The sequence below is a fragment of the Tachyglossus aculeatus genome, unplaced genomic scaffold (assembly GCF_015852505.1).
Source record: "Tachyglossus aculeatus isolate mTacAcu1 unplaced genomic scaffold, mTacAcu1.pri scaffold_87_arrow_ctg1, whole genome shotgun sequence".
In the NCBI taxonomy this organism is placed as follows: domain Eukaryota; kingdom Metazoa; phylum Chordata; class Mammalia; order Monotremata; family Tachyglossidae; genus Tachyglossus; species Tachyglossus aculeatus.
In genome coordinates this window covers 252,501-265,411 of record NW_024045095.1, presented here as the reverse complement: position 1 = coordinate 265,411, position 12,911 = coordinate 252,501, and the positions used below count along the sequence as shown (strand labels likewise).

Genomic DNA, 12,911 nt, shown 5'->3' with positions numbered 1-12,911 from the left:
TAAATTGGAGGGTTTGGATGCAGGTGGCATCCATGTCAGATTTATAAACTGTACTTTGTGGTGCTTTCCAAAATTAAAAAAATCACATTTACTCCCCGCTTTCCAATGAACAGTACATACTGAATCTCATATTGATGCCCATTGACGAGAAATGGTCTAGGAGGTAACGAGAAGTGCAAAGTTAAAGTGCAAGCACTGATCATTGCAGTGACATCGGGGGGTCTCACCTTCCTGCAAAACACACAGTATGGTCACGATTCGGCTGTGCAAAATTGAAAGGCGAGAATTAAGAAGTTATTTCAAGCACTCTTGCCTGTTTATTGATATTGTAACTAGAGTTACGAGCAGCTCCATTATACTTTATCCAAGAAAGGGTTCCTTTAGTCTCCCTTTCAGGCTGCAAGAATCAGTATTTTAAAAGAAATCAAACGAATGCTTAATACGTGCTACACACCAAAGTAGTAAGTGAGTCACACTGAAATTTTTCCTTCGGGCAAAACTTTCATTTCAATTCACATTTCTATTAATTTCATATACTGGGATTTAACTCAACAAAGAATATCAACTTTGCCACTTACAAGCTGAGTGGGTTTATATTTTTACCTGCATGTAAGACTAAAGAACAGATTGTGTGTAACCTTCACTGCTAAAAGATGTCACGCTTAAATGCACCTTAAAACAGAAAATTATTACCTGTGAAAGGTACATGGAGAGGAGAGTTTTCTTTCAAATTATTAATCACTTCACGCTTAATACGTAACTAACCTTTGCTTTCTCCATCTGCATGACATTGGCTTGACAATCAGAAACACTATCATTGATGTAATCGATGTTCGCAGTTGGTGATTCCGTCTCCTCATTAATGCTATGTACATTTTTATCCCCGTCTCCATTCTCTTTGATGGCCTGTTCCCTTCTTTTTGAAAGTTTTTCTCTTCTTTCTGGGAGTTCTTCACGTTGCTATTTCCCACCCACCCCCAAAAAATAGTAAATAAAATTACAAAAGGAAAACGGCAATACAAAGACAATAGATGTTGATTTTTCTGAGGGATTCTACCAAACAAGATTTCAATGATTTCCCAAGCTAGGTTTTGAAATTGGAATAAAAGGGCTGGAATTATCCAAAATATAGATTTATTCCTTTTTCTGACAATAGTGTACTAAATCAGTGCATTCTTCGGTATTTTTACAGCAAGGACAACAGTGAAATCTCTAATAAGCCGTACCTTTAGCAGCCTGCTCATATCAGTCTCCATACCGGAAGTTGTCATTCTCTGTGACCCTACGTTCAAGTCGTTGCCACTTCATCTGGGCAGTTTTTGACGTGAGTGCTCGACGGGTCATTCCGCTTTTCAGGTATTTCTTCCTGTGATCATTTTTATGACATTTTTATCTGAAATTCTTTTAGAATGGATCATCCATGCAACAAATCTTTCAAATTGAGTGTCTCATTTGAGAACAACCCTCGCATGAAAATGCTTTCACACAACCTAGGAAACATCTTACCTGGTTCTACAGGCTGCAGTTGCTGGCAGTGCTTGCACTCTTGGAACAGGAATTCTCATTTTCTGTCAGGATCCAGCCTTAGTCGAATCAGGGTCTCCGGCAGCTACAGTGAAACTCGGATCTTGAGCAGGAGAATCAGGGGCACTCGGCTTTCGACTAACCTTCCCTGCTACTTTCTCAGACATGGGTCTTACTTGCGGCCGAAGAGCTGTTACCTGAAACAGTGAGGAAAATGCATCATTCGCCTCCTCTTTGAAGTCATTCCATTTCTCTCCAAAGTCACAAAGATTTCCCGGAAGTAACTGGAGGTTCTGTTCCCCTACCTCTTCGGTTTTACATCGAAGAAACCACTTCTTGATTTCTTTTCTGAGCTTCCAGAAGGCTGAATTGATGCTGCAAATAATATCAAATAAATCAGGAGTGAAAACAAAGTAAAATCTAGTGTTTACTTTTTATGCTTATCCCTTAGACTGTAGGCTCATTGAGGGTAGAGCTTTTACCAACTCTGTTGCACTATACTCTCTCAAGCACATAATACACTGCAGATAATATGCACTAAATAAATACCACGGATTCATTGATTGCCCGTGTGTATCTTCTTTCTCTGTCACCTCCCCACCCCAACTATGTATATCTTGTTTATCCATTCAAGTGTCTATAGGATAGAGGTCCATTAGATTGTACACTCTTTTACTGCCAGGTATGTGTATCTGTACTAAGCGCTTGGGAAGTACAAGTTGGCAACATAGAGAGACGGTCCCTCCCCAACAGTGGGCTCACAGTCTAGAAGGGGGAGACAGAGAACAAAAAAAAAATCTTAACAAAATAAAATAATTAGAATAAATATGTACAAATAAAATAAATGAAATAGAGTAATAAAATAGAGTCATAAAATAAATAAATATCTTACTGTTTTCAGAGCACTGTATTGAGTGCTTGGAAGGTACAATTCGGGCACACATAGAGAAAATTCCTGCCCAACAATGGGCTCACAGTCTAGAAGCCGGGGAGAAAGACAACAAAACAAATAGACAGGCATCAATAGCATCGATATAAAGAGAATTACAGATATATACACATCATTAATAAAATAAATAGAATAATAAATAGTGGAAGATGAAATAACGTTGTAAAACCTGTCTTGTTAATTCAATCAGTAGTATTTATTGAGTGCTTACTCTGGGCAGAGCGCAGTACTGAGCACTTGGGGGAATATAATAAAGAGAGTAGACCCAATCTTTGCCCTTGAGAAGGGTAGAGCAGCACGGCCTAGTGGAAAGAGCACGGGCTTGGAAGTCAGTTCTAATCCCGGCTCCACCACTTGTCTGTTGTGGAACCTTGGGTAAGTCACTTCACTTCTCTGGGCCACAGTGACCTCGTCTGTAAAAGGGGTACTAATACTGTGAGACCTATGTGGGAAAGTCCTATTGTGCCTGACCATTTAGATTATTTAATGATAATGATAATTGTGGTTATTTTGTTTAATAATTTAATTTAATAATTATGAGAAGCAGCGTGACTTAGTGGAAAGAGTCCGGGCTTGAGAGTCAGAGGACATGGGTTCTAATCCCAGCTCGGCCTCTTGACTGTTTGTGTGACCTTGGGCAAGCCACTTCACTTCTCTGTGCCTCAGTTTCCTTATCTGCAAAATGGAGATGAAGACTTTGAGCCCCATGTGGACAAACAGATCACTATGTATCTACCCCAACGCTTAGAACAGTGTTTGGCACATAGTAAATGCTTAACAAATACCATTATTATTATTATTATTATTTGTTAAGCATCTGTCATATAGTACGCACTTAACAATTAGCCCAATTATTATTTACAAGTTGATGCTTGTAAATACCATCATTTGATTCACTACATCTTTTAATGTGCACGTTCAATTAGTATCTATGGGCTCTAGATAGAGAAGGAGATGGAGAAAGCAAAAATATGCACCTCTACCCAATCACTTATATACACAGGTACATTTTAATTCATTTTGATTTACTCTTTAATTTACTTTATATATATATATATAGATATATAGATATATAGATACATAAATATGTATTTACCTCTATATTTGAAAACCTGCCCATCTGTTTCATTGGGCTCCTGTTTTATTTTGGCTCTTTTGCAAAATACTTTGCAAAATATACTTTTTTGTAAAAGCTCTGTCTTTGCTCCACAATAGTCTACAACCTCCTTGTTACTGCTGTGCTCTCCCAAGAATATATACAGAAGCTTTTTTTTTAAGATTATTTTATGGGGTGTAAGAATTCTTAAAGTGTTCTTAGGTAAAATAATCTGACTATGCTTAATTACCTGGTTGCTCCTGAACTGAATTTTTTTTTTCCTTCATTGGGAATTGCTAACCAAAGAGTGGTAATCAAGGAGGGGAAATCATGAAGTAACACTTTTATTTAACATGTAAAGTAAGACCCATGTGGAGTCAAATTTAGAAGGTTTTTTTGTGTTTTTTTTTTTTTTACCAAAAATAACCTCTTCTGGTCCCAGAGGAGCAAACTGGAATGAAGCCTACATCAGTAGGTTTGCTAATAAGAACTATGATCCAATTATACAATTTGCTTCACTATCACTATTTATTTTCATTTCATCAGTAGAATTTGGAATCGTCTACAGAAATGCAAATTTTTAAATGGTAACTGCAGAAAATAATATATCTTATTGGGCCCGGATTTCAAAATTTTAACAATGTCATTCATTCATTCAATCGTATTTATTGAGCGCTTACGGTGTGCCGAGCACTCTACTAAGTGCTTTGGAGAGTACAACATAACAAACAAACACACTCCGCACCCACAACGAGCTCACGGTCTACAGGGGGAGACAGACATTTATAGAAACAAATAAATTACAGATATATATATATATATATATATATATATATATATATATATATATATATATATATATATATATATATATATATATATATATACTTCATGCTGCTGCCCGGATTGTCTTTGTCCAGAAACGCTCTGGGCATGTTACTCCCCTCCTCAAAAATCTCCAGTGGCTACCAATCAATCTGCGCATCAGGCAGAAACTCCTCACCCTGGGCTTCAAGGCTCTCCATCACCTCGCCCCCTCCTAACTCACCTCCCTTCTCTCCTTCTACAGCCCACCCCGCACCCTCCACTCCTCTGCCGCTAATCTCCTCACCGTACCTCGTTCTCGCCTGTCCCGCCATCGACCCCCGGCCCACGTCATCCCCCGGGCCTGGAATGCCCTCCTTCTGCCCATCCGCCAAGCTAGCTCTCTTCCTCCCTTCAAGGCCCTACTGAGAGCTCACCTCCTCCAGGAGGCCTTCCCAGACTGAGCCCCTTCCTTCCTTTCCCCCCGCCCCCCACACCATCCCCCCCATCTTACCTCCTTCCCTTCCCCACAGCACCTGTATATATTTATATATGTTTTTACATATTTGTTACTCTATTTATTTATTTATTTTACTTGTACATATCTATTCTATTTATTTTATTTTGTTAGTATGTTTGGTTTTGTTCTCTGTCTCCCTCTTTTAGACTGTGAGCCCACTGTTGGGTAGGGACTGTCTCTATATGTTGCCATCTTGTACTTCCCAAGCGCTTAGTACAGTGCTGTGCACACAGTAAGTGCTCAATAAATACGATTGATGATGATGATGATGATAAAGATATGCAGCAGATATGCTTCAGGGAAGCAGCATGGCTCAGTGGAAAGATCACGGGCTTGGGAGTCAGAGGTCATAGGTTCAAATCCCGGCTCTGCCAATTGTCAGCTGTGTGACTTTGGGCAAGTCACTTAACTTCTCTGTGCCTCAGTTACCTCTTCTGTAAATGGGGATTAAGACTGTGAGCCCCCTTTGGGACAATCTGACCACCTTGTAACATCTCCGGCGCTTAGAACAGTGCTTTGCACATAGTAAGCACTTAATAAATGCCATCATTATTATTATTATGAACATATGTGCTGAGGGGATGGGAAGAAGGATAATTCTATTTATTTATATTGATGTCTGTTTACTTGTTTCGATGTCTGTCTCCCCCCTGCCCCACCGACTGTAAGCCCGTTGTGGGCAGCGATTGTTTCTATTGCTGAACTGTATTTTCCAAGTGCTTAGTACAGTGTTCTGCATGCAGTAAGCGCTCAATAAATACGACTGGTTGAATGAACAAGTGAATTAATGACGGAGGATGAAAGAAAGGAGCAAGTCAGTGATGTAGAAGGGACTGGGAGAAGAGGAGAGGAGGGCTTAATCAGGGAAGTTTTCTTGGAGGAGGCGCTATGTGATTATCTCCTTTACTGGAAGATGTTAAAGAATTTGCTTGTTCTTGCAAACATTCTTTAGTATTGGCAGAGGCAGAATAGCAGGCACCAATAGTCTTAGCCAGGATGGTATGCATGCCTTGTGGGTTTTTTTAAAAAATTATTATTCTTATTCAATTGATAGAAGACCTTCTTGAGGTAGGTTTTGGAACCTATGATATCGCAAGAAGCTTCAAGATCATTCTAACTTGCGGCTGAGGCCTTGGGAAGTGTCCGAACACTTTTTCATATTGTTCTTCTTATATCTCCCGGACTTTTAAATAATAGTAATAGTATTATAATTATTAAATTATTATTAGCATTACATGCTAACACTGGGGTAAACTACAAGAGAATCATACCGGAACAGTTCCTGTCCCACACCGGGTTCACAGTATAAGAGAAAGAGAGAACAGGGTTGTTGTTTTTTTAATCACCATTTTACATTCATTCAATTCATTCAATCGTATTTATTGAGCGCTTACCGTGTGCAGAGCACTGTACTAACTGCTTGGGAAGTCCAAGTTGGTAACATATAGAGAAGGTCCCTACCCAACAACGGGCTCACGGTCTAGAAGTGTACAGATAAGGAAACCAAGGCGCAGGGAAGTTAAGTGGACTTCCCAAATAATAATAATAATGAAAATAATATTGACATTTATTAGTCACATGGGGCTCCAGACTCCCAGACGCATGCTCTCCCCAATAATCCACGATGCCGCCTTCTAGGTGGGAAGGTTCTCTATTGTAAATTCACCACTACCTCTGTTGGCAGTTCCAGACAGCTTCTTCCCATTACGATTCCCAGTTTTCAGTGGCAAGTGGCAACTGTGGCTGTGACAACTTGAAACCCACATAGAGAAAGTAGATCCTGACAAGTCCCAGAGGAGTCGACGAGAGGCCCGTCTGGGTGACGGGCTGAACTAAAACCGCAATTTCAAAACCAATAAGCAGCATGGCTCAGTCACGGGCTCTGGAGTCAGAGGTCATGGGTTCAAATCCCAGCTCTGCCAATCGTCATCTGTGTGACTTTGGGCAAGTCACTTCCCTTCTCTGTGCCTCAGTGACCTCATCTGGAAAATGGGGAATAAGGCTGTGAGCCCCGTGGGACAACCTGATCAGCTGGTAACCTCCCCAGCGCTTAGAACAGTGTTTTGCACATAGTAAGTGTTTACTAAAATGCCATTATATAAAAAGATCAGTTTCACTGCCTAAAATCAGATTGCAATCAATGAATCGATCAATGGTATTTACTGAGTGCCGTGTGCAGAGCCCTGTGTTAAGCACTTGGGAGAGTAGAGTACAACAGAGTTGATAGACACGTTCCCTACCCACAGGGACCTAACAATCTATAATCAACGTGGAAAACAGCATGACCTAGTGGAAAGAGCACGGGCCTTGGAGTCAGAGGACCTGGGTTCTAATCCCGGTTCTCCTACTTGTCTGCTGTACGACCTTGGACAAGTCACTTCACTTCTCCGTACCTCAGTTCCTACACCTGCAGGAAATGGGGATTCAAAAGACTACGAACCCATGTGAAGACTAGGACCCCACGCTGAGAGGCAGCATGGCTCAGTGGAAAGAGCCCGGGCTTTGGAGTCAGAGGTCATGGGTTCAAATAATAATAATAATAATAATGGCATTTATTAAGCACTTACTATGTGCAAAGCACTGTTCTAAGCACTGGGGAGGTTACAAGGTGATCAGGTTGTCCCAAAGGGGGTTCATAGTCTTCATCCTCATTTTACAGATGAGGTAACTCAGGCACAGAGAAGTTAAGTGACTTGCCCAAAGTCACACAGCTGACAATTGGCAGAGGTGGGATTTGAACCCATGACCTCTGATTCCAAAGCCCGGGCTCTTTCCACTGAGCCACGCTGCTTCAAATCCCGGGTCTACCACCTGTCAGTTGTGTTACTTTGGGCAAGCCAATTAAGTTCTCTGTGCCTCAGTCCCCTCTTCTGTAAAATGGGGATTAATACTGTGAGCCCCCATGGGACAACCTCATCACCTTGTAACCTCCCCGGCGCTTAGAACAGTGCTTTGCACAGAGTAAATGCTTAATAAATGTCATCATTATCATTATTATGTGGGACAAGGACCGTCTGATCTACCCCTGCGCTTAGAACAGCTTAGAACACACACAGTAAACGTTTAACAGATTCCCTCAAAATAAACAAAAACAAAACCAAAAAATGTATGGGGGCATTACCTTTCATTTAATGTAACATTACTATTAATCATAAAAAATATAGATAATTCAGGAAATAATAATTATCCCATAACTTTTTCCCAGAAATTCCACAGATAATAATAATAATATCGTAATGATGGCATTTATTAAGCACTTACTATGCGCAAAGCACCGTTCTAAGTGCTTGATTCCACTAACACAGTGATAGCAGTGTCCTAGAGTTAAAACTCCTCCAACTCACGTCTCGTTTCTGTTGGTCTTCTTTAAGCTGCGCAGTCTCTCGGTTTCTTCGAGATTCTGTCATCTTGTTCTTCTTTCATTTGTTTCGTTAAGCGTACCTATAGAGGTAAGCAAGATGAGCTCATTAATACTTCATTTCCACATTAAGGAACATGGGAAGTACAATAGATGGCCTATGATCTACCCTGACTCACGGCTTCTTCTCGCCCTCCCTCAGCCCTACAGCACTCGTTCATATTCATTCATTCATTCAATCGTATTTATTGAGCGCTTACTGTGTGCAGAGCACTGTACGAAGCGCCTGGGAAGTACAAGTTGACAACGTATAGAGACGGCCCCTACCCAACAATAGGCTCACAGTCTAGAAACGGGCTCACGGTCTAGAAAAGGGCTCACACTCATGTCCACAGTTGTCTGTTATTTATTTATATTAATGTTTATCTCCCCCTCTAAACTGTGAACTCATTCCCTGCCTCTGTTATACAATACTCTCCCATGGGGTTAGTACAGTGCTTTTCACACTGTAGGTGCTCAATAAATTTGACTGATTGGCCGAGATTGTCTAGGTTTAGGGCTACTGCCTCTAAGTAGCCTTCTCCACCACCGACTTGCCTTTCTAGTCTCACCTGTGCCTTCCTGTTTTGGGAAACTGCCATGGCTCTCTAGACCCATTTTCCCCACTCTCCACCCTACAATGTGGACTAGGAGCCATAGGCAAGTGACTGATTGAAGATTCCCATCAAGGAGGTGAGAAAGGAGGAGTGCCTGCACACTTTTTACACTTAATGTACGTTAATGTGTTAACACTATTCTGAAAATTTTACGAGCGCCTGCACACTTTTACGCTTAATGTATGTTAATGTGTTAAAATTACTCTGAAAATTTTACTATAGAAAATTGTATTCAATGACATGAAGTTTTGATTAACTTGGATTGTACATTTCCCACAAATAGCTGATCTAAAATCTGTTATTCTCTTGTGATTTTAATGTCCAACACAGGAAAATCTATCTTCCAATGTGACACAAAAGGTTTCCATCCTAGATGGCTGAAAAATGTCTAACAAGGAACAGTGAATTTTTAACTCTACTGAATGACAGCCAATCTATCTGTAATCATAACATCAGGTCAAAGCATAGCATTTGCAATTAAAAATGGAGAACACTTTGCAATCTCCTAGCTTCGCTCTAAATGCCAAGTTTCCCAAACTCCAAATTTAGTGTTTCTTTCAAAGAAAATCTATACCTTTGCCTTTTTCATTTCTGTCCCATCCTGCTGCAATTTCTTCAGCTGTCTTTCATATTGAGTTTGACTTTTCAGCACACGTGCATGCTCTTTCTGAGCAGTCTGGAGTCGCTGAAGTTCTTTACTCATGGTCTGCGGCTTCTTATATTCAAATTTAACTTTTTTGACTTTCTCTTCTGAACCAGATTCCACCAGGTCTTAATGACAAAAGGAAATTTTCTTCTATTAATTTTTACGTTACTTTAGAATTCACGATGAGAGATCATTCAATGACCTCACAACTACTTCCGATAGCCTGAGAACATTCGCTATTCCTCTCACGCTTTATTGTCATTTTGACCGTTGCTATGTTAGATTTCCCAAAGAAAACCCAAGACATGATTTTACGTGGCCTAAATTTAATGGATGAATAGAATATTCTCAATATTGAAAACATCAATGATGGTCAAATCAAGAAGACTGAACTGACCACTCACTGTGTGCAGAGCACTCTACTAAGTGCTTGGGATATACAATACAAATATAGTTGGTAGATATCTTCCCTGCCCACAAAGACTTTATAGTCTAGAGGGGGAGACAGACATTAAAATAAATTGGCAGATCTGTACATAAGTGCTGTGGGGCTGAGGTTGGGGTGATTATCAAGTATTTAAGGGTTACAGATCCAAGTGAACAGGCAAACATCAAGCATATTAAGGGGTACAGATCCAAGAGCATAAGCGAAGCAGAAGGGAGAGGGTGTAGGGGAAATGAGGGATTAGCTGAGGAAGATCTCTTGGAAATGTGACTTTAATAAAGTTTTGAAGGTGGTGAGTTGGGTGGTCTGTCACATCTGAAGGAAAAGGGGAGTTCCAGACCAGAGAGAGGACGAGGGCAAAGGATTCAGCGGTGAGAACGATGAGACTGACGTACATTGAGTAGGTTGGCATTAGAAGAGCAAACTGTGCAGATTGGTTGTAGTACGAAATTCAGAAAAGACATGGTAGGAGGGGACAAGTTAATTGAGTTCCCTAAAGCCAATGGTAATGAGTTTCTTTTCGATGTGGAGGCTTGTGGAATTTAAGCGCTTACTATGTGCCAGGCACTGTACTAAGTGATGGGGTGGATATGAGCAAATTGGGTTGGGCGCAGTCCCTGTCTCACATGGGGCTCACAAACTTAATCCCCATTTTAAAGATGAGGTAACAGAGGCACAGAGAAATTAATAGGCTTTCCCAAGATCACACGGAGGACAAGAGGAAGAGCAGGGGTTAGAAAGTAGGTCCTTCTGACTTCTGGGTCTGTTCCCTACTCACTAGACCACGTTAACTTCAGGGGTGGTGAGGAGCAGGGAAACGTGAACAGAACTTTTTTTTATTAATAGTATCTATAAAAAACACTGTAGGAGTTTACAATTCTGAAATAAACAGCAAATCAATTCATGATCTAGATAGGACACTTGTTCTAATGCACATTTCACGTAGGTCTTACTTGAATTTTTCTTCCCTTAAAAAAATGGAAATGGGAAAATAAAATCACACATAAAGGTAACTACATTAAATTCCAGTTCTTACCTAAATTCTGAAGCACTTGATCTCTTTCGAGCCGAGTATCCCGAATTTTACGCTGCAGCATCATTACTTTCTCTTCGTACTGCTTCTTCGGGGTCTGCAGCCTTCGTTGACTGTTTTCGAGTCCATCGATCAGCTTTGGCTTTATCGCAATTTCACAAGTAATGTTGGCTAAGTCTGCCTGGTAATTAGCTATTTCAAAAGAAAAGAAAAGAAAATCAATAAGCATATGTCAAAAAGGTGTTCCTGAAAGGAAGAGAGGAAAATAAGAGAACAGAAAAATGACCATTTCTAATTCACTCAGGGTGTAACGTGAGAGTTATTTGGGCACACCACACAGAGCTTGAAGATACTGACTGCTCTCAGGGCCTGAGACATCAGATACCAACCGTATTAAGGAAGAAAAGGAACAACATATTGATTAAATGGAATAACGGGCCAAACAAAACATCGTCATCTGTGAAGCTCAGGAAACCCTGTGGGCTTATTTGGGACAGCAGACTTATAATATCCTTCTAGGGGATAGAGACAAGAAGGCCCTGAAGAGCCTGGCGTCGACACTGAAGATACAGCTCCCGAAAATTGGAAAATGCTGCAAATCTTCAGCATTCTGTTCCCTTCGATTGTCATAGATATGAATCATCTATTGAAAACCAAGTGGGAAGGAGGAGGGGGTGGCCAGATAAACAGTGAAAAAAACAAGGCCATGAGCATGTAGACTCACGGCAGCCCTGACAACCACTGACAACTAGAGACAGCAGATATCAGGGACCAGGGGGAGCAGACTGCCCACTTAAAACATTAATTAATTCATTCATATTTACTGAGCACTTCCTGTGCGCAAAGCAGTGTACTAAGCGCTTGGGAGAGTACAATATAACAATAAACAGACACATGCCCTGCCCACAACAAGAACACGGATCCCGGGGCTGAGTTCCAGCTGGTTCTGGTTTACTTCTGACAGATGACACTTTTTTAATAATAATAATGATCATGATGGTATTTGTTAAGCGTTTATTATGTGCAAGTCACTGTTCTAAGTGTTCGGGGGGATACAAGGTTAACAGGTTGTACTGTACTCTCCCAAGCACTTAGTACAGTGCTCTGCATAAAGTAAGTGCTCAATAAATATAATTGACTGACTGATCTTTTCTTCTCTGGATGAGAATGGCTTTCTTGAACTTTCTCCCTCAAGAGTACACAATCTTCACACACCCAGAATAGAAATATCTAAAGTGCCCGATATTTTTAACCATGATACACATTTTTACTCCGGATAGTTAGGTAAAGTCTATTAAAACCTTTAATTTCTTGATCATTTAGCATTCTATGGGGTCTTTTTCTGTCGGGCCATAACTACAGAAAGCAATGAGATTAGAATCAGTGCTGGATTAAGGTTTGGAATAACAAAAATGCATTCTTATGGGGAGAAGCAACGTTCTTAGATTATCCTCCCTCACTTTCATTCAGTTGTACTTCCCAAGCGCTTAGTACAGTGCTCTGTACACAGTAAGCGCTCAACAAATACAATTGATTGATTGATTCAATCGTATTTATTGAGCGTTTACTGTGTGCAGAGCACTGTACTAAGCGCTTGGGAAGTACAAGTTGGCAACATACAGAGAGGGTCCCTACCCAACAGTGGGCTCACAGTCTAGAAGGGGGAGACAGACAACAAAACAAAACATATTAACAAAATAAAATAGAATAAATATGTACAAGTAAAATAAATAGAGTAATGAATACGTACAAACATATATACATATATACAGGTGCTGTGGGGAGGGGAAGGAGGTAAAATGGCGGGGGGGTCACTTCACTGACCCCAGATACCACAAGGTCCCACTGAGTAATCATCATCATTAATCGTATTTATTGAG

At 40.5% G+C, this 12,911-nt stretch overlaps 1 pseudogene; it reads right to left on the bottom strand.

Moving 5' to 3' along the window:
- Positions 1-286: 286 nt before the first annotated feature.
- Positions 287-12,911, bottom strand: part of LOC119924181 — a 16,945-nt pseudogene continuing 4,320 nt past the window's right edge.